The following is a 22,522-nucleotide window of genomic DNA, read 5'->3' as shown; positions in this document are numbered from 1 at the left end:
GGTGTTAGATGCGTGTCAAGGAAGGAATGAGCCGGGCCTGCAAAAGTAATGGAATCAAAGCCAGATCCAATTAGTTAAGTGCAAAAGCCAGTTTATGTATTTGATATAGTAGCAGCACGCTCACTGCATCACAATCAAGGATTTCTATATCCAGACTGTTGAGATGTTATTATGGTCTAAAGAAGCCCATGAATTATGATGCACTCATATGTTTTCTGAACATAACAACAAATCACAGGTATCCAAATCATAGAGGTTTTCCTAAATGTGACAGTTGTTTAATCATGCTTAACAATTACAATAATAAAACTGCTCATAATGGTTATATGATTTCATGATATCTCTTGTCATAATCATGTAATTCTAGCCTGGGCCCCCATGCTGAGCCCAGGCTACACGCACTGTCTGTACGTTCCCGCTCCTTATAATTAGAGCTAACTGTACAGCCTTGCGAAGAGGAGGCGTAGCAGGAGGAAATGTGACATGTCATGTGCAGCGTGTTAAAGCAAATGACATCTCCAGTTAGCATTAGCGCATCCGCCCGCAGACCCTGGCTGTGCTGGCGTGCGGCCATAGAATTAATGCCCCATCAATCATTCAACAAAAAACTGGTCTGCCTGGCCTTTCGTTCCAGTCATCTGCCCTATCTCCTTTTTTAGGCCCCTTTGTATCAATGTTTAATTAGCACCCACCAGGCCTGTATAAGCCAGCCTGTATGACTGCGCATGTGCTTGCTAATCATTGTGCTGGATGCTAGAGGCTCTGGGTCATGTTGGTTGCTTATGCACATACATGCATACACACTTTGGACATAGGTGTGGACCACTCACTGGCGTGTGCACATGGCCAAAGACATGTCCAGCATATAAATGTTTCCAGTGGGTGTTTGCCAGTTGCTAGTAGGTGCAGATTTACCACAATCAACTGCAAATCGATTCTGTACATAATACCCCCCTCTGCTATCACCTGTCACTACGGTTACCATATCTTGCTCTGAAAGGTATGGAAGTGTTTGATTTGAGTGTGACTGCAGAGAGCAAAGACCAGTGCACCTTTATTTAGGATGTTTCTGCTGTCGCTCTGCAGTCACTGTTAAAGCTAATGAAATGCTAGCTACCTAGCTAGATGCAAGCTAATATATGGCAGTATATATATGACAGTTTGTGAAAACATCAAATCACGTTATTTGAATTTATAAAAAAAATGACGAGCTTCATTCCAGTCCTACTAATCATATTGATTTTTCAACTTCCACACAAGTGAATGCACTTATGTAAAATAACTCAGTGCTGTTTTCATAGCATATATTGACTTATTGTAAGTCATTATATTAAGTTTATATTAACATGCCTTTTTTTTTTTTTAGCACACATTTAGGTCCCTAAGGAGGCACAGTGTAGCCACTTCTCCAGACCCCACTATACCTCTGGTCTACTGGATTATCAAGAAATGTACTCATTGAGCAGTATAGAACAGCAATAAAAATGCACAATATTATTTCAAAAGAAAACAAAAAACAAACAAAACAGAAAAGAAACTAATTAAAACGAGGATGCAAAAGCCTATCCTAGACAGGAAATCGATCTGTGATCTGCACTGTTAAGGCCTTTTCCCATCAAATATTGAAAATGCTCCACTTCAACTGTTTCTAATAAGAAAGCACCTAAATCAATATCTCCCTCAGTCCCAGAACATGAATATAAAGGATTTCAGCAGCACGTTAAATGCCAGTGGTAATTACATGTACATAAAAGCCAAATCACTTTCAAATCACGTAGTACTTGTAGCTGAGGTTTTTGTTGTTACATCTGAGGCAAAAAAAATGTACAGACACATTATGCCTCACATGCGAGGACACCCCCAAATGGACACATGCACACAGGTAGTGCATAATCCCATCAGGGAGCAGATGTTCGCTCCTGAGCCTCTTTGTCAGGAAGGATTTGATGGGTCATGTGTGGCAGGGACTTTTGCATGCCTTACTGACAAGACGCAACAAGAGCAGGTTCAAGATTAACATGTTCAGTCCATGTTTACAACACATATTACACACATACATTTAACTCTGTGAGTATTGGTAATAATACTATTATTTCATTGTTAAGTTTTTGGTTGGAAACCAACAGGTTAAAATCTTCTTGATTGTTCAATCTGAACTTTTTCTGTGGTCATGTCTTGGTTTTCTATGGGTGGGACCAATTTCATGAAAAAAACATAAACATAGTAAGGCCTTACAAAAGGTGGCTCCTCAAGGATTATTTAGGAAAGGCAGTGTTTATGTTTAAAGCCATAGCAACTTAAAAACCATTTGAGTGCTTAAATGGTTCTTTGCTTGGTTAAATGGTTCTTCTCCATGATGCAGTTTATGACTTTAAAAAACTTAACTGGTTCTGTATAGCGCCAGAAAGGGTTCTCTCAGTCAAAGAACCCTTTTCCAGTATTATGTAGAACCCACTGACTATGAATATGAATATTCAGTGAAGGTTTGGTGAATGAAAATTCAGTCAGTTGTTAGAAACTGGAAACACCAGTTTTATGCCAGGGTTCTTTACTGAAGGAGTCACTTTAGAACTGCTACAAGCTTCAAATATTCATGTGCACCAGTGCTAGCATAGCGCTAACATACCATTAGAGCAGTCATAGGAGCACTAGGCATTAGCGCTATCATAGAGGTGCACACTTAAAAAAGATGGTTCTTCAAGGGTTCTTTAAAGTAAATGGTTCTATACAGAACCATGAATATTCAAAGAACCCTCTGCATAATATATTACATAACTGTTATGATATCAATCTTGTAACACTAGAAGAACCCTTTTAGGTGCTACATAGAACCATTTTCAAAAAGGTTCAATATAGAACCACATACAACAGATTCTCCATCAATCTAAGGAGCCCTTTTATGATGCAAAGAACCCTTTAATCATGCAAAGGGTTCTTTAAGTGTTCATGGCTCTATATAGAAGAATTTTCTGTACTAAAATACCCCTGAAGAAACAGCTGTGGGGGTTTTAAGAGGTTGATGTTTATGGCCCAAACTCAAGGTCTCATGGTTCACCAGTGGTCCTGCGGTGGTCTCTTTCTTTTGAAAAATGGGGTAGAGGGGGGTTCATGTTTCACCAACAGATGGAACACAGTCAGTAACTGTACACCTACAAAGTGCAATATGGCTGATAAAATGGCCAAGTTTAGATACAAGTTAGGCAAACTGGCAACTGGCACCTGATGGTTCTACACACCTCCTGTACTACAGCAAGGATAACAGATAACACAGCAGGATTATGGACAATGTTTGTGTGTTAGAACACTGATTAGCACTGATCTCAGCTCGTTTGATTGTCTCACTTTGTCTCGCTTACAAATTGCAAAATTTCTACATGGACAAAACAAAATACGACGTGTGCAACCATTTAAAACACCCACACGGCCACTAATAATGCATCCGTGTGCAGTCACGTGTCCGTCAGTGTGTTCTGACTGGCCGTGCCATTTCAATGCTTGAAAACACACAAATGCAGAGACAAATGTAGAGTAGAGGAATTTAGCTTGAACAACATACACATTAATGGTTAAAGCATTTGAGAGCACACTGGGGCACGCTGTGTTCAATATGCTGTTAGCCAAAATCCAATTTCCAATCAATTTAGCTGAAGTGCAGAATTGCGTAATGTTTGCATAACGGCTTATATAATTCCCTGTGCTTTAATGACTGATATTGAAATCACCCAGCACTGGCCATCACATCAGTGCACTCTCCCCTTTTTCTGTGTCTGCCTGGCTCCCTACACGATAAATAAGCCTTCATGGCAGACAAGCACATGCCGAACTAGATAAACCTCAGCATCTCAGGTTGGAACACTTTATCCTTCTGTACATTTGAATGAGAAGATGGAGATTATTTTGCTGGATTACAAGTGATTTACAGGGTAAGACTGTGAATAGGCTAGGACAAAATGCTGAACAGTATTTGCTGAAGCCTCCTCCACCATTTATTCTATTTTGAACAAGCTCTGATATTCATTCTTAATCCCTAAATTGTCAGAATGAAGGTGCTGTTCAGGTACATCTTTCATCTTTTATTCAGGTACAAACAATGGAAATGTACCCTCAAAGCTATAATGGTTTTAAAGCCCAATTGTGTACCTTAAATAAGATTGTCCCACAGGAAAGGAATGTTTTTGTACCTTTTCATAACTTAATGTGTTTAAAAAGAAAATGATAAAATAAAAAAAGGCCGGAGTTTTTACTCAAGGCAACGTGCAATGGATTATGGTACAATTATGTTCCCCAGCTGAAGTTACTGAAGACATACCATTGAGTGTACCATCCCAGTGACGAGAGGGGCACCGCCCCAGTGACAGTTTAGCACCTAGACAGTTTAAAGTATACACTCCTTAAAGTAAAAGGTGCCAGAAAAGGTTCTTTGGAGTGATGCCACAGAATAATAGTGGGGAACTCCTGTCCTGGAGAGAGTTTGGTGATTTTCCTGTTGAAACATGCCTGATTTAACGCTGCAGCTAACCGTCAGGTTTAGTGGGTATGTAAGAGTAGAAAAATTGCCAAACTCTGTTGGGATTTGGCCCTCGGTTCCCCACCCCTTCCACAGAAGAACCACTTTCAGGTCCCTTAGAACCCTTACAGTGGATTTTTTAAATGACGTGTGAGTGTGAAGAACCTTTCTGAAGTTTTAAAGAACCTCCACATAATGTAAAGGTTCTATAGGAGTCAACATTTCTCCTAGAACCAAGCTAAAAACCATTTAGGTACCTTTATTTTCAGTAAATAGATGCCTGAAGCTATGATGACGATGTTCGCACAGTAGAAATTACAGCCCATCAATTTGCAAGTCATCCTCTAGCCCTTCATCATCTGACCACAGAGTCTGTCTTGACTGGACATTTTTTGGTGTTAGAAACAAACCTGAGCATTCCGTTTGCGTGTCATAGCTGCATGTATTTGTTTGGACTCTCTAGAATGTTCTCCTCCATTCACACTTGTTCTTGTTTTTGTGTATTGTTTGTAGATATTTGTTGGAAAATTATGGTATTTGATTTATAATATTTTCTTGTTTCTTGACTGGCACAGTTAAGCAGCCCACCATCTCCCTATCGTCTCCATATTTCTCAGTCCTATCTCTCATTCCTACCTCTGTCCATCAAAGGGGGGGTCTGGCCTTCTAGCTCAAAGCAAAAGCCACTCAGAACTCCAGCCCAAGTTCTCATAGTCTCATCTCCCCTCATAGTCATTCTGCAACCATGTTGAAGGCTTGTCTGAACTAGTACGATCTCATTCAGAGTCAGTTAGTATTACAAACCTAACAAGCTCTATAGTGTAATATCTAATGAAAATAAACTCTGGATATTAAAGACAAAGTGAAAATTCTGAGAAAAGTAACATAGTAGTTGACAGTAATTTGCACTATATAGTGTTTGAGAAAAGATATTTAGATATCTACTGCACAACACATATAGATCAGCTGTGTAACAAGACTCCCAACTGGTATGATGTAAGTCTACATATGTAGTAAATCTAGCTTGAGCAAAGCATTTCAAAATATAATCTAATTTTCTAAATTATGAAGGAGGCAAGATGATCAAAATCCAGAAAACTAGAAAACACTAGAAAAAAAGGCTGCAGCTTGTTCATGTGCGTAAAAATAGCAAAACTTGGCAAAAACACAGGCTGCATATAGTGCTTGTTGATTGGAATCAGATGTATATAATAATGATGTTGGTGGGCTGGAAAAGCCGGGCACTAATAGGTGTTCTTTGAGGGTGTGACTGTGTGTGCGTGTGCGCATTTGTGTGGGTGTACGTGGTCAATTCCCTCTGGTCAGGGTGCTCGTCTACTGTGGCACTGCACTGATACACAATAGTATCCTTGTTTCTCCTAAAACAGATAAATCAGATTATGGTGGAGAGCTAAATGTAATTAAGGGGAAAATCCACTCTGTGTTTTTAGCTCTTGGTTGCATACACAATACTGAGTAAATAAATCTGGCCAGGCTTTCACGTCAGAATCCTGTTTATCCAACAAAAGTACTGTATGTTTGTATTCGCGTGCGCGAGTTTCCACACCAGTGTGGCCCTGAGAACAATCAATGACAATAGGAATTCAATGAAATTAAGTGTTGACCAATTATTCTCCAATCCTTTACAACCTCCTTCCACTACTGCTCCAGATTCTGCTGTGCAGTCTTACAAATAAAGGTTCCTAAATGGTTCTTGGTTTGGTCGTGCAGTTCTAGAAAAATCTTTAGTTAGAATAGAACCTTTACAGTATGTGGAGGTTCTATAAATGTTAAAAAAGTTCTTTATGCTCACATATCTCATTTACAATTCTTTAAAAAACCATCCATTGAAAGGATAGCATGGTTCTCAGACCCATGCTCAGCCCCCCCCCAGACAGTCATACTAATCAAGAGGGCCCTGAGGACTGGTATGAGAACCGCTGTTTTAGGGAACAAAAGATTGTTCTTCTACCACATTAATCCAAAAGAACCTGTTTGGCACCGTTTTTAAAGAATGTAGGAGGGCTATGTTACCTCAAGGTTATCTGAAATAACTTATTTAACTTATGTAACCTTTATTTTGAAGGTATTATTGTAGGTATTATAAGCTTCATCCAGAGCACATTCGCTGAACTTGCTGCATGAATATGCCAGCATCAGTCAGGCCCAACGCGATAAGAAATAGATCACAGTTTTCTCATTCCTCATTTAATATATCATTCATGAGAAACCTGTGAAACGCACCCACAAGTTGATCTAAGCTGCAGATACTTCAGCACTAATGGATTTTCATATTTGGTAGGCTCATATGCAGACTTGTGGACTCTGATGGACTTGGACTTCACTTTGTCACGTGTGGCTAAGCTTCCAGATTCCACCTACAATTACGTGCCAAACGGTGCAAAGTCCAGTAGCATATCAACACTGTCAGAACAAAAGCTTGTATCTCCATTTCTCTTGTTGGGCAGAATTTAAAAATGTCAGTTGACATTATAAGTGAGTTAAAATTTCATGATGAGCAATAGAAATGTTGCAAAATTACTGTGAAAAAAAATCACATTATCTTCCATTCAAAGTATGTTTTTTTCCTTTTCCTGTAAAGTTACCATTTTGCAGATACAAGGTTTTCTCACAACAGCAACAATAAGCTCACCAAAAATTAGTCACCTGTGACTGAATCGTTCCTAATAGCATGTAATACCTCCACAAGCACAAATAACAGCTGCGATTCAGTTTGGCATGGACTGGACAAGTTTCTGGATGTAGGCAATACCAATGTTCAGCCACTCTTGCATCAAAGAATTGCGCAGTTGGGCCAGATTTTGTGGATGCCTTCCCTGGTGTCTTACTCGTTGTTCCAGGTAGATCCACAGATTTTCAAGAGGACTCAAATCTGGGGATTTTGCGGGCCAGTCCAGATGTGTGAATATTCCTGAATGTTCCTCATGCCAGTTAGTCACATTTGCAGCCTTGTGATTGCGATAATTGACATCTTAAAATACAGGGATAGGAATGTTATGTTCCTTGGTAAGATGATAAGCAAACGGCAAAACCTGGTTGTCCAGCAGCTCAATATAGGCACTGTGGTTCAAATGTACTGTCACCTCAACCAAAGGGCCCATTTTCAAGTAATTAACTCTAGTTTGAACCACACCTTGCCTCACTGAAGTCCTCATTGAAGGCTTTCTGAGGTCTATGATGAACATGACACCCAGCATCATTCACACACTGGCAGAAACGAGATTCATCTGACCAAATAACAGTCCAATTTTTGAGTCTCTTCGCCCACTGTAACTAGGCAACTTTTGTGAGCAGAAGTGAGCAAAGGCCTCTTGCGTGCCACTCTGCTCCATATATCCAAATATTCATGGTATGCAGTTCCCTGTGGAGTGTTCTTTCAGAAATTTGTTGTGAAGGACCTGTATTGACTTAAAGAAGCAGTTCTTGCCTGGAAGCAAAGCGATTTTTATTCATATACTGTAAAACAGGCTGGTGGTCCCTGTCTGTCAGTTTTGTCTTTCGGTCACAATTCTGACAAGAATTTCCTGTAGACTGGGATTTTTGCCACTGCTGGTAGACCCATATGACCGTACGCTTCGATACACCTGCAGATGGAGCTACTTCCTTCATACTATGGCCTTTGGCAAAAAGGAGTGATTGGCACGGCTAAATGCAATCACTATTTCTGCCAATCATTAACATCTGCTTTATGAACCATTTTCCACACATCAAACGAGACATTCACTGCACTGTACCCCACCTCTTCTTAATCCATGAATCCTGTCGCACACCCCACAGGTATTTATAGTTACTACCACTTAAAACATGTAAGGGGACAAATTTTTTGTCCAGGGAGCTTATCTTCTTTTATATTCACCAAAGCTTTTGCTTCAAGATGTAGTGAAAAGAGAAGGTTTGATTAAAATTTATTAAAATTGAACTTCTCTGTGAATTTGCAAGGTGATAACGATATTTTAAATTCTCCTGCTGGTCTCTGTTATAGTAAGACTCCCCTTTATATCTATTATATGCATATCTACAGGTTTCTTTCTGAACCTCCACATATTTCTGAAGTCTTTGAAAGGTTCGTTATTGTTTTTACTGTGTGGCCATTCATAAATTTTCTGACTACTTTAATTAAACATGAAAATATTTTGTAGATTATTTGAGCCTGGGTAGAGAGTAACGTCCTCCTCAAGAGTTTCTCAGGTTGCTTCTCAAAAGTCTCATTTTGTGTACTAAAACTGTGTCCTCCTTTCCTCTCAACATGGATATATTTCCAAATTTGCCATGTTACATTCTGTCCCAGACGGAGTGGATGGAGGATGCTAAAATTTCCCTCAGATGTCTCCTTCAGCAGGGGTGTGTCGAAAGATACTCAAGTGGACCCTTTCCAGAAGAGAATTGTACTTTTGAGTGACAACAAGGCATGGCGATTTGAAAGCGGTCCATTTCCATACAGGTGTGTGCGAAAGTTTGAACATCCTCAGTTAAATTACATTTTACATTATGGTGACTTTCTAAATGAAAATAAGTAAAATTATTAAAAATAATGACACATCCTCTACAGGGAACAAACGTAAATATCAAAGTTCAGGTTTTATTTATTTGCTGAGTTTAAAATATTGGGATAAAATAATTTTGCATTAAAATGCCTAGGCTTTTTGCATGAGACTGTATAAAGAACATGCACCCTCTCCTTTACAAAAAATGTAGCTCTGATGACAACAATGATAATAATAATAATAATTTGGAAAAAGTGATGCTCTATTACCTTCCATTAAAAGTTAAGGTTAAAAGGTTAAAAGTTTTTTTTCTTCTACTATTTGTACCATATGATTTACACACATATATCGGACACGTGTTGTACAGTGCAGATCAGGGTTCCCATGCTCCAGGATATAAATCAAGCAGCTATAAATGAAAGCAGCCCTTTAAATCTTGCCCTGACTCACTGTGGTTACAAAAACTATGTCACCATGTTACAATTTTGTGAGCAAAGCCTGGTAAAAATATGGCTCCCATCATTCTCACACATTTATGTAGGGATCACATTGGTGACATTTTGATAAATGAGTGCATTTTTCGTTTAAGTAGGAGACTCATAAACTGCCAGAACCCTTACGGAATACATTAGAAATCACACACTCCACAACTTTCTACCAAAAGAATGCTGTAAAAGGTTTTTTTCAACATTCCTATTGTAATCAAAGTCATTCAGAGTGGTTTGATGTGAAATGCTCTGTTCTATAGTCAGAACTGTGGTGGTGATAGGAACAAGATGTCCACATGTAAAAGCTCCCTCACAGAAAGTCATTACATTAAATTGTTATGAATACACTTCCTAACACATTATTTTTTTTTTTAAATATAAGGCAAAATAGTCCCCAGACAAAACTTATTTTTTCAGATTTACCCTTATTTTACCATCATCAACATTACATATAAAATCCCGTAACACACATGTACAGCAGGTTCACTGGTGGTTTTGGATAGTAAATAAAATTCTTCCCTACATCATCCATAACCATCTGGTTTGGTTCCTCCACCTCACGAGAACAAGCCAAACTCCAGCACATGATCAGGTCAGCGGAGACGATCATTGGATGTAGTCTGCCAACAGCAGAGTGATGAAGCGCACTTGCAAAATAACAGCTGACTGCTCTCATCCTGGACATCAACTCTTCCAGCCACTTCCCTTTGCTAGAGGATTCAGGGCCAACAAAACCAGCGCAACTAGATGTGCTAACAGCTTTTTCCCCACACTCTCAGACATAAAGGTATGAAACTATCACTGGTATAGTAGCCCTCTTGTCACTGGGGCGGGACCCTCAAGGGTACATCTCAGTAACTTTAGTCAGGGAACATAACTGCACCATAATTCATTGAAATGATATTTTCTAAGTTGTATTGACTCCACTCACCCCGTCTCGTCTCCAGGCTTTTTATTTTATTGTTCTGTTTTAAAACATTAGGTTATAAAGGTACAAATACGTACTTTTCACCTGGAAAAATGGTTTGTTTCTAACAGTACAGAGCTAAAGCTACAGTGGATACGTCGCACATTAAACCTAAACTGAACCAACAAACCTCCCTTAAAGTATTACAGTACAACTCCTCCTTTAGCAAAAAGCTTATTTGCACTACTGTATGAGTACATATTACAAATATTCATATAACTCTGTAATATTCTGTATATAACAATTTTTATAGTGCATTTTATAGCACGTCTAGTTGACCTGCATACATACAGATCTGCATACCCACACATCTCATATGTACATCTGCCAATTACTGTTTTTTTTTTATTATTATTCTTTATTCTATATTCTATTTATTGTATTTTATTTTACCTTTAGCTTGGTTCAATTCTTAATAGTGTGCTGACTGGTCTGTTCAGTATGTCATACTTGTGTACACTGATCAAGACAAATGCCTTGTATGTGTAACATACTTGGCAAAATAAAGTGATTCTGATTCTGAAACCTCTGATTGACTTTCAACCGTGGAATTATGCAGCAAATCAATGGAATTTCTCTTTAACATGCCTTAAAACAGTGGTGAAATGCTAAAAGCTTCAGTTCAGTTCAGCTTTAATCAAACTAACATAAGGTAACTTTAACATAACCAGTGAAGAAAAGTTTCAAGACAGCGTTTGGGGATCCAATACTTATATATATAAGTATTGAGCCTAAACACCGACATAAAGCTTTCTTTAAATATTTCAGAGCATGAATAAAAGTGGTGTAACGTATTGTAGCAAACCGCTACTGGCTACTGGGAGACTCTGAAGGTGTGGCTACGCAGACAGCCACACGCTAAGGCTCATGTTAGCGTGTGCCCTCCAAAAAAGGCACTGCTTATGTTGTTTAATGCTGTTGTTTGTTAGTTTAGGTTCTTGTAGGGGGGTTTTGCATTGGGGGTTGGTCACCGTCAGGGTGAAGTATGTGGCTGGTGGTGACCTCCCCCGCGGTTTCAGTGTCATGTATGTGCGTTTTCTGCTGGTGTGTCAAATAGAGAGCATTTCTCGCAGCAGAATCAAGGCCAACACTGTGTTCCTTCCTCTGCCGAAGCAACTGTATATTTCCAGGGTCAACGTTTGATTTGCTAGGCAAAGATGTGGAAGGTTGCTGTCACTAGTAAACAAATCAAGTCTACTTCAACCAACAAAAGTGTGTTCTAGTTGATTGCCAGTGTACTCGGTTAACAGCATTGCAGTTTAACTCAATGTTAATAACATTAAAAGAGAAAAATGCTTCTGTGTTGGTGTTGCTTTCTCACATCCATGACCTCTTGATTTCTGGGTTTGAGCTGGGAAAATGCTAAGAGGTGCAGGGCAGGGCTACTTCAGGACTCAGGTCATTTTACATTTATACTGCCCAAAAGCCAGTTAGACTAACTTCAGAAAAACAGCAGAACCAAAAACTGTTAAAGGGGAATTCCACCATTTTTTACATTTCTGCATTCAGTACTTGAGATGTAAACAGTCACTGAGTTGTTTAATGTCAAGTGGTTCATTGTAGAGAAACTTACTGACTCAGATTTCTTCACAGTGGTGGTGATAGGAACCAGGGGTCACAATGTCTACAACACAAATATAGCCGTTTTATTTACTATCCAAAACCACCAGAGAACCTACATGTATATCCTGAGTTTGTATATGTAGTTTTGATGATGGTAAAATTGTCATAAATCTGAAAAAAAGAAAACGTTTTCTTTGAGGACTGTTTTATCTCACAACGCCTTGCAAGTATCCATCCACCATGAATGGATTATAAGAAACTGATTAAAATACTTTTTAGACCAAAACTTTATCACAAAACTATCATAAGACAATGTGTCAGACATTAGGTTGAGTAATCATAACCATTTCATGTAATAACTTTCTGTGTTGTTGCTTTCAGAGGCATTAAACTCTTCAGACGTCTGGTTCCTATCACTGTAAACAATTATGACTCTGTAAGCTTCTCTAGAACAGAGCATTTCACACCAAACCTCTCTGAATGACTTTGTTTACATCTTAACAATTTAAGTATGTAGATTTTTTTTTTTTTAAATTCGGTGGAGTCTGATATACATATTACTTAGACTATATAACTGTGATAATTCGCTTTTGTGGACTCGCTGAATTTGTTAGTGAATTAATAAATTAAGGTTAAATCATAAACCAAATAGCCAGATGACTTCAGTAAAATTTACCGTTACATTTGCAGCTCATAAACTCGCGGGAAAACTAAGAGCGCGAGCTGTCGGACTCGCGAAAGCTTCGAATCTTTTGAACCGGTTCCTTTCAGTAGATCAGTCAGACTGATTCAGCGCAAAGAACCAATAACCGATTCAATAAATCGAACGAAACCCAACCGAATCGACCTTTTCTGTAGCATTTATGCAGCTTTTACACGTGGCATGGATCACAGTCTTACAGTCAGAAATCACAGCACTAACTGACACCTTTCAATATAGCCAGGGAGCATCACTTTCTGTCTGTAGACTAGCTGAGTCTGTTTCCGTCCACGTTTGTGCTTTTTCATGAGGAATGAGGAAATAAAAGGTGATTTTTTGAGAACGTTGAAATCAGACGGAAGAATGGCTTCATCAGGAACGACTACACTGCTGTAGCTCATTAGCCTGCTAAAGTTTTACGGCTAAAAATCTAACTCCTTGTGGCGATAATGAACCGAATTTCACTGCAAACGGAGGCGACGAAGAGAAATTTGGGAATCAGTGGGAATCGCTGAGTCGGACGTTCGATTCATTAAATCTGACCGTTCGAAAGAATCGGTTCGCTAGACTGAATCGAAATGAAACATCTCTACGCCCTCTCGTCGTTCAGACAGCAGAGCTTTAAACACCCTCACCGAGCTGCCGCCGAGTCAGGTGTCGCGCGAGAGGCGAATCTTCTTCTACCGCCGCCGGTTCGCAGCCGCTGTCAGGCAGAGGCGATGAGGAGGAGACACCTTGGACCTTCACGGTGTCACGCGCAGTTGTTATTTATTTGTTTGTATGTTTGTTTCAATCATTCGTGACGCCGCGGCGGGATTTTTGCCGTTTGCGGCGAGTTTGTCTCCCCGCCTTCTCTCTCTCTTCTCTCTCTCTCCCGGAGCTAAACCTGCGAGGAAACCTTACAGCTCAGAAGCCAGAATAAATCTGATGGTGGCGGAGGAGGCGAGTGGACCCTGTGAGGACCTGAAGGGAAGAGTCCCGACGGCTCTGTGACGCGCTCACTCCGGCAGGTAAAGACACACTTTTCTCAAAAAAGGAAAGAAAAGCTGGCACCTTCCCTGGCTCGTTTGGTGAAGTGGGGATAGGTGTGCGTGTGGATTAGCAGAACTTCCAGTGACAGGCTTGGTGCTTTGCTGGACATTGTGCGTTGGCTTGGCTGTGTCCGTTAGCTGGAGCCGCTGGGAATAACTTTTTAAAGTCTAGTGTTCTGTACATACTGTGTACACTGAGTCTGTTGTGGTTGTGTTTTTAAGTGTGTAGCCCGGACTGAACGGCTTCCTCTCTCAGAGCCAGTCTGCACGGCTCTCTCAGGTATCCGTTAGAAAACAGTGTGTTTACATCCGTCACAATGAATGTCATAATCAGAATATGAAGTTCCATACTGTGACATATGAAGAATTCCGAGTTCGTTTAGAACTCTGTCTGTGTCTGTCTGTCTGTAGTCCCGCTGCGCGGGGTGCTGAGCGCTCCAGACGCTCAGTGAGCAAAACCCGCGGAGACGCTGAGCTGAACTTGATCTTAGAGCTGAATTATGAAGGGAAGTTCGCCTTCAGACCTTCAGCGCTGAGGACTCTGGATTAGTAACCGGAGCCCCTTCATGCTTATAAGTGCATGAACTGGGAATTATCCGTGAGTATCATGTTGCTCCTCGAAACGACAACTTCACGAGAGCTTCTCTCTGGAGCGGGAAATATGCGGCTATGTCTGCCTGGTTGCTGCAGTCAGTCCTGCAATTCCACGTCACTCGCGGATTTGTACTTACAGCCACCAAGGATTTACCCGCCGTGAGAAACGAGGAACAGCCCGCCTCGAAGCAGAAACGTTTGAGCCTTTAAAAAGCAGTTAATTCGTGTATAAAAGTCCACAGTTGAGGTTCACTTTAAAAACTTTTTAGATAAATGAGACGACACGTCTTATATCTCTCGGCCGCGAGCAGCTGGAGTGATTTGAGGGAAATGAAGTAACATTTACCTCAGTTTATCTCTCCAAACTTTACATGGGCGAAAAGTAAATTTAAACCGTTTGTTCAGTGTGGAGGCGCGCGCGCTGCAGACGCCTGCGTTGAGCAGATTAGCGCCCGCCTGTGTGTTTAGCTCGCAGTGTATGTGTTTAGCGCTTAGTGGGGAATATCGGCAGAATGACAGGAAGAAATGAAAATCAGACGTTGTGGGGACACAGGGCTGGTCATCATGAGGAATAATAAAAATGTATTTGAAAAGGCCAAACATTTTTTTTCGCTGAATGAAGGGTATAATGTTTAGCTAACACGCTTAAAAAAGATGGTTCTTTAGTAAATGGACTGGTTTTGTATAGAATAGTATGTATAGAGTTCTGTATAGAATCATTTTATGTTTCAGTGGTTCTTTAAATGGTGAAATGGTTCTTCAGATTGATGGAGAATGTGTTGTATGGAAAACTAATGTTGTGGTCAGATGTTATAGTTTTACTTAAACAGTCCTCTGTTTTCCTCATGTAAAACATGGTATAAAGCAAGCCATTAAATACTGAGAAGGTTCTATAAAGCATAAGGTTCTATAGAGCACCAAAAAGGGTTCTGCTACTGTTATAATGTTAAGCTTGTGACAATAGAAAAACCCTTTTTGGAGCTTTCTAACCTCACCAACCGTTTCACCATGCGATGAACATTTAAGCATTAAATGGTTCTGTACAGAACTCATGGTTCTAGATAGAACCCTTGAAGAACTTGAAAATCTTGAAGAGTGTACAGAAATACAGAAGTCAATGGAAATACCCCGCAAAGATAAAAGTGGGGGCACATTTGAGAAAGAGAGAGAGAGAGAGAGAGAGAGAGGAGGAGGAGAGAGAGAGCTTTGGTTTATGAAGTGTCTCATATGCTTGTGTGTTCTCTGGCCATGAACATTACCTCCAGCCTTTTTGTAGAAGCCCCACAACTGATTGTTTGCTAAAAACGCCATGCAACACAAAGCCTCTTCCTCTGCGTGATAACCCTTATCAGCCTGGGATCGGCAGCGACAGTTTCAGTGGGGAGATCAACCACCAGCTCTATCAGGCCTCACATGTGGAAACACTTCCATACGTTGAGATCCCACAGTCCTCTAAAACTGCTGAGGAGTTGAGAGCAATCACGCCACGAGAGATAACACAAATCGCAGTTAAACATCCTGACATTGTGGGAAAGACCAACAGTACAAACAGTACAATGTGCTAAAGACACATCCACACTGACGTATACACACAGCATTGTCTGTTCAGTCTGTTATACACAATGTCACAGTCCCAAACGCGCTCATAGATAATCTAAGACTACATTCCACTCACAGTAGTGTTTACTTTTCAAGCCTCAGCGTCTAATGTAGACAATGTGTGGTGCTCGGCTACATTAATAGAGAGTTGGTGTGAAGTTAAAGGAGAATTCCTCCGATTTTTTTCTAAATGTCTACATAATTCAGTGTTTGAGATGTAAGCAACGTCATTCAGAGTGGTTTGATGTGAATTGGTTTATTGTAGAGAAATTTACTGACTCTTACTGACTGAATTTCTTTGCAGTGGTGGTGATAGGAACCAGGGGTCACAATGTTTACAATGCAAATACAGCCATTTTGTTTACTAAGCAAAACCACCAGTGAACCTACACATGTCCTCTGGGGTTTTTATATGTATTGTTGATGATGGTAAAATTGCGGTAAATCGGAAAAAAGGAGTTTTCTTTGGGGACTATTTTGCTATAGTACACCCTTCATGTATCCCTCCACCATGAATAGATTAAAATAAATGGATTGAAATATGTCATTTATGCCAAAACTTTATCCCAAAACTACATAAAACAATGTCTCTCACATTAGGCTGAGTATTCATAACCATTTCATCTAAGAACTTTCTGTGAGGGAGCGTTCAGAGGTGGATGTCTGGTTCCTATCACCACCACTGTGAACAATTCTGACCTGGTAAGTTTCTCTAGAATGAAGCATTTCACACCAAACCACTTCTTAACAATTTAACTATGCAGAAATTTTGAAAAATTGGTGGAGTTCCCCTTTAAGAACTGTTAAAGGATTTTGGTTTGAAAAAAACATTCTTTTAAAAAACCTTCTCTTAAGCAAGAGCTAAAAATAAAAGCTAAATATGGTTATCGACAGTAGCAACTGTCTCTATTGACGGACGTGCAGCGAAATCCTCACTGTTGAATTAACACCCATAGTGTTTATTTAAGCCCAGCTTGACATAAATGAACAATGTAAGTGTTAATTCTACATGGAAATGTAGATGTACAGTTTTTAGCTGTGCTGCAGGAGTTGCTGTTCTGATTGGAAATGAAACAGCTTTAGGAACTGCAGCTTTCTCCTGTGTATACAGACGAGAGCCTTAAAATATTGTAACCAATAACCCACAATACTGGCTAATAATGTGGTCAGATGTCAGTAGTTTTAGTTAAATAGTGCTCCATTTTCCTCATGTAAAACATAGTATTAAACAAGCCAGTAAATATTGATAAGGTATAAATGCATGGGACTTTGACATCGGACAATATTGTCAGCCAGCCTCTCTCTGTCCAAGTCAAAAACCAAGTCAAGTTATTAATATGACTTTCATGCCATAGCATTCATAACAGTGATCATGAAGTGCCATGAAGGCCTAATACTGTCAAATACATATTGCACTAGGTATCCAATGCTTACTGGGTTGAATAATATACCATAATGTAAAACCTGGCTGTTATATTGTTCCAAATTTGAATAATTCCGATAACCATGTAAGATTGCTGTCTTTTTTTTACTAGTAAACAGTCTACTGATACAGTTTCCCTGAAAAGCATGTGCCAGGACAACATGTTTACATGTGTCACATGTTACAATCTGTTATAATCTGAGAAAGTAAACAGTAGTAGTGCTGGTGATAATAAAAAGAAATCAGTTCAATACTTGTGATATGATTTCTATTTGTAGTAGTGCTTTCGTTATGTTTCAGTATATTTTAACAATACCATGATGATACTGAAAATTGTGATTTTTTTTTTTGGTCTCGGATACTGTCCATTTACCATCCGAGTAGGTCAGCTGACCATGCCATATGTTCTGCACTAGGACATCCAGACAGATGAAGGAACTTGTGTTATGAAGCTGTTCGTTCATGATTGCAGCACTGATTATCTTAGTAGGTGGCTCCAATATTATTGGACTGATCAATGACAGGAATAAAGTTGCATAAAGGGATGAGATGCAGAACACAACCAGGACCTGCATACCAACAAAACCAAAAAACTCATTTTGAACTTCAGGAGATCCAGATGGAGCTATGCTTCAGTTAGCACCAATGGCACAGCAGTAGGAGCAGTCAGTTGTTTTGGTTTCTTCAATATACTAGATCTTCGTTGACCTGTCTTGGTGCCACAAATCTGTAGCCACTCAAAAGAGCACAAAAGCACGTGCAATAAAACTCATTAAAGAATGCGGGTCAACAATGTACAATTTACAGTTCAGTCTTACTGCAGCAGAAAGACTCAGGGCCATTGGAATCACAGTATGGTATAGCAGTCATTCAGAATATGATAGAATTGTACCACAGAACATGCGTTTGTCCCTTAATTAATGACATTCAGTCAGTGACAATCGATGACATTCACAGGATTTTAATAAAGCACAGTTCATTCTTAAACATTAGCTTCTTAGCTCCACAATTGGGTATCACGCTGTTAAGACACGGACTACCAGGCTCAAAAATAGCTTTAGTGCTTAGGCTAAATGGGTAACTGTAACGACTCAGTCTATTTGCATATCTGCACACTTTGTATATTTGTCTATAAAGTCTTAAGCCACTTAGGGGATCTGGTTTCAGACCTAGTGAGCAATCTGGGTGTTACATTCTGACCTGCCTTTCAAATCACCCGTCACATCACTGCCTCTCAGTACAATTTTTTTCTATCGTAAGATAATGTAATAGACAAATTTTGCTGGTTTGGAGCAGCACTGTCATGGCATTTTTATCTAGACTATTACAGTGAAGCATTTTTTTGGGTTACCCCACAGATAAAATGCAGTTTAAAAATGTAGAACCCTGCATTTTCTGTTGTTATTTTAACAAATTAAATTTCAATGAGCAAACACATTTAGATTTGATGCACATTTATTCTTTCATATTTCTTGTTCAGTTTCCATGTCAGCAGCACTGCAATAAAATTGCAATAGTTTTTCAAGAGTGACTGTTAATAATATTTAATCATCACTGCCATGAACTCCCCATTATCAGAGTGAGGGTCAGCGTGATATTGGAAGAAAAGCACAGGTCAAGGCTCAACTTGTTCAATCAGAGAACTACTGTAAGAAAAAGGCCATTGAGCTGAAAGAACCCTAGTTTGAACAGAGAGAAGAAGCATTGTGTTGAGGAGAAACTTTCCAGATTGGTATTTCTTAATAAAATGTGCGGGAGAAGGTCTAAAGTCTAATTTATAGAGAGACTGTGAAAGATATGAATCTAATCACTGAAGCAGCCTCTGCGTTTGTAAGAGTGAGGGCTTCCTACTGATGTGATTTTTTTAACAGCATCCTGCTATAAACGCTCTAGTCTCATGTTTTTGTTTTTCTTACACTAATTAGGGATTGTCCAATTAAATGGCTAGGGTTCTAGGGTGAACATTAATCCTAAAAGCAGTTAAGGGTCAGTTCATTAAACAAGTCACTGACTGTGGTCTGCTCAGGCCTCAGATTGTGTGGTCCTGATTTCACAGACTGTATGTTAGAGCTAGACGCTCTCTGTGTGCATGTACTAATAAATCGATTTTGATGCTGGGTAAATGGTATGACTGAGGATTAGCAGTAGAAAGCAGGACAGTAGCCCATTGCTGTAAAAATGGAAAAGGGCAGAGGTCCATTTAAAGTGATTGTGCAATTTTGGGTTGAAGAACACCAAACTGTAATTTTCCTCTTAAAAGGAACCATGACTGATAAAATATGTCTCAGTGTGGTGTACGTGCCAGGTACAATTGAAATACGGTGTATAATCCAAGCAAAGTACTTTATTTATGATTAAAAAATCCTCTACTGGTATGTTTCCATTTTTGTTGCAGCATCATATGTTTCCTTCTTCTTTCACTGAGTGAGGACCAGTGAGCTAATATCTAATTTAACTGGAATACATCATTTAGCATTTCCAGTTTAGCTACAGCGTGGCATTACTCAAGAGAAAAAACTTTATTGATTGTCTTATTTTCCATAGGAGTCCAGTGCAGCAACTGTGTGACAGTGGCAACCTACTAGTAGAAGGATTTTGCCTAGTTGTCTTGTGTTTATAGTAAACAAAAACATTTCCATTTGGTTTATACATCATATTTTAGTAGTATTAAACATGTACAATGATTTAGGCATATACACCGATCAGCAATACGCCTTGTTTCTACACTCATTGTCCGTTTTATCAGCTCCACTTACCATATAGGAGCACTTTGTAGTTCTACAATTACAGACTGGAGTCCATCTGTTTCTCTGCATGCTTTGTTTGCCCCTTTCACCCTGTTCTTCAGTGGTCAGGACCCCCACAACACCACAACAGAGCAGGTATTATTTGGGTGGTGATCATTCTTAGCACTGCAGTGACACTGACGTGGTGGCGTGTCAGTGTGTGTTGTGCTGGTACGAGTGGATCAGTCACACAGCAGTGCTGCTGGAGTTTTAAAACACTCTGTCCACTCACTGGCCACTCTATTAGATACTTCTACCTTGTTGCTCCACGTTGTAGATGTAAATTCAGAGAGAGTAGCTCAACTTTTACTACACAGTTTGTGTTGGTCCTTCATCAGTGGTCAGAGGACGCTGTTGGTTGGATATTTTTGGTTGGTGGACTATTCTCAGTCCAGCAGTGACACTGAGGTGTTTAAAAACTCCAGCAGCACTGCTGTGTCTGATTCACTCCTACAAGCACCACACACACCAACACACCACCACATCAGTGTTACTGCAGTGCTAAGAATGATCACCACCCAAATAATACCTGCTCTGTTGTGGTGCTGTGGGGGTCCTGACCACTGAAGAACAGGGTGAAAGGGGCAAACAAAGCATGCAGAGAAACAGATGGACTCCAGTCTGTAACATTGAAGAACAGCTGAAAAGAGGGCTAACAAAGTATACAGAGAAACAGATGAACTACAGTCTGTAATTGTAGAACTACAAAGCACTCCTCTATGGTAAGAGGAGCTTAATCAAACAATAGACAAAGAGTGTAGATACAGGAGTTGGTTTCAGTGTAATGGCTGATGGGTGTATGTCCTAACACTATGTGTTCCCTTTAATCAGAGGATGTATTTGACTTGAGCGAAACTAGTTAAACTGCTTGTGAATGAGTCTTTTAAAAAGTCACTTAATCAGTGTGACTGTGCCTTTATTAGCCATTTGAGTGAAAAGATATTTCCATTAGCAAGAGGTTCATGCTGAACAGTGTATGTGTGTGTCTATGTGTGTATGAGTGTGTGTTTGTAATGGTTCAGCAGTCCTTGATGACCCAGATGCATATGTGGACTGTCCACTGGCATATCCGCATGCCTCAGTGAACTGTGAAATGCGGGCGAGAGAGATCGATTTTTCTCGTCCGCTATCGCATTGACAAGAACAAGCCCTCACTGCTGTGCATTCACCCTCGGCTATGCTTCTGAGACCTGGAGATGATTGCTCTTTTGTGCTTCCTTATGTCAATGGTTGCCATAGTAGCAGTACGGCACTGTGTTGTTGGGATTTGATAGACAGCCAATCAAACCATGTAGCCCAGGTTAAGGGTTGGACAACATGGCAAACATATAATATCACAATACTTGAAGGCATTTTCATAATACACAGTATGTATCACATTGTTTAGTTTTTCTGATGTTTGCAAACAGAATTCACAAGCAGGATGTTGGTGGAAAAAAGCTGTGGAAAACCCTAAAAAAAATAATACAATGATATAATTGTAACATGAGTGGAGATGAAGGAGACAAGGAAGCAGAATGCAAGTGTAAGCTGGGAGTTTTATTGGTGTCCATGGTAAAAACTGAAACAAAGAAAAACTAGAGAAGAAAACCGAGTGAGAAAGTAATCAGAATATGAAAACACACTGCAACGAACAGCACCAAGCAAGGAACAGGACAAACACTGGGGGTATAAATACTGGGGGGAACAAATAAGAAACGTCTGGGAACGATTACAGGATGGGGGCAACAGATCAGACCCAGGTGAGGGGCGTGGCAGAGGGGTGGTTCAAGGAAAGAGCAGGAAAAACAAAACAGAAACAGAAGCACATGGCCTGGGACCTGAGGGAAGATAAACAACACGGGTAAACAGACAAGGATGTTACAGTAATTATATCTAATCAGCTACTTGTTACTGTGCAGTTTATGCGGTTGTTGTTTGTTGATTGTTGTTGTTTTACAGGTTCTCGATACCTGGTCCAAATCTGTTCTTTTTAAATGTACCTGCAGTGATCTATTAATACTGACGACACCCATGATATACTCAGAAAAGTGTATTATGACAATTTATTACAAAAACAATAATATATCATTATTTCATCCACCCTCAGCCCCAGCACAGGTTTGAATACAGTCACTAAAGGTCAGGGTGAGCATTTGGCTAAAAGTAGGATGTTTTTCTGCCCTTTTTTTATTTGGTGAAGGGTCCATCTATCTATCTCTTATCCTCTCATCCATCTAACCATCTCTGTCCATGTATCGCAGCAGCAGCTATCCTCCAGAGTCGGTCCATATGCTATCTCTCAGAGACACGTGTAGCCCCCAGCACAGGTCCATATGCCATTTTTTCCCTCCTCACCCTTGGCGTTCCTCCACTCTCC

General features: G+C 39.9%; 1 protein-coding gene across 2 annotated transcripts in view; it reads left to right on the top strand.

The window, feature by feature from the left end:
- Positions 1-13,360: 13,360 nt before the first annotated feature.
- LOC118798297 (prolactin receptor-like) overlaps positions 13,361-22,522 on the top strand; it is a 51,816-nt gene continuing 42,654 nt past the window's right edge. For both annotated transcript variants that reach the window (XM_036557716.1, XM_036557715.1), the window contains exon 1: positions 13,361-13,740. The gene's annotated coding sequence lies outside the window, so the exon portion shown is untranslated. The remainder of the gene's footprint in view (positions 13,741-22,522) is intronic.

This window comes from Colossoma macropomum, unplaced genomic scaffold (genome assembly GCF_904425465.1).
Source record: "Colossoma macropomum unplaced genomic scaffold, Colossoma_macropomum, whole genome shotgun sequence".
Classification (NCBI taxonomy): domain Eukaryota; kingdom Metazoa; phylum Chordata; class Actinopteri; order Characiformes; family Serrasalmidae; genus Colossoma; species Colossoma macropomum.
This window is presented reverse-complemented; position numbering and strand designations above follow the sequence as displayed.